The 701-nt window shown below is 56.1% G+C and overlaps 1 non-coding gene across 1 annotated transcript; it reads right to left on the bottom strand.

The window, feature by feature from the left end:
• Nucleotides 1-544: 544 nt before the first annotated feature.
• Nucleotides 545-616, bottom strand: TRNAW-CCA. Its single transcript has one exon. It is a non-coding gene; the product is annotated as a tRNA-Trp (tRNA).
• Nucleotides 617-701: the final 85 nt, after the last annotated feature.

Here is a 701-nt window from a genome sequence, read left to right as displayed (position 1 = left end):
GGCTCTGAGGTGGGGCTGACCAGATTAAAGCTCCCCAGATCCTCCTTCTTACTCTTCTTGAAAAAACTTCTCATGTTGTTCATCAGAAACCTGTCTCTATTTCCATAATCCTCCACTGAATAATTGTCCTTGATCCCCTCCAGAAATCCCCTGGACTGACGGTAACACCTCATGTTTCCCTCCCAGGCAAATATTGCCTGAGGGTAAGTCCAGGTCCCCCCCGAGTGACTGAGCATGCAGTTATGAAGCTTCTTGCACTTTTCTGAGGAAGACTTCACTTTCTTCGGCTTGTTGATGAGGCAAACTGTGGCACCCACCAGAACATGCCCCTGCATTGGCCTCCACACTGGTCATAGACCCATAACCTCCAACCAGCACAGCACCTGGCTGAAAAGAAAGCTCCGGGCATCACGTTTCCCCCCAACCATTCCTGAGGTGCCCCCCTATAGTTGGCCAGTGCCTTGCAGAATCCCTGCCCCACGCGCAGAGCAGCCCCACAGAAAAGCAGGGGCAATACAGAGGGTGGCGAGCGGTGCCCCAAGGCTGACCCCGATGTGATTCGAACACACAACCTTCTGATCTGGAGTCAGACGCGCTGCCCTTGCGCCACGAGGTCAGGGTGGAGGGACGCAGCCCTGCGGCACGGATCCCGGCCTAGGCGGTGGGGATGTCCTCTCCATGGGGGCCACCTCAGGGGTGTC

Source organism: Aptenodytes forsteri, unplaced genomic scaffold, assembly GCF_000699145.1.
Source record: "Aptenodytes forsteri isolate BGI_AS27 unplaced genomic scaffold, ASM69914v1 C13171223, whole genome shotgun sequence".
Taxonomy (NCBI): Eukaryota; Metazoa; Chordata; class Aves; order Sphenisciformes; family Spheniscidae; genus Aptenodytes; species Aptenodytes forsteri.
This window is presented reverse-complemented; position numbering and strand designations above follow the sequence as displayed.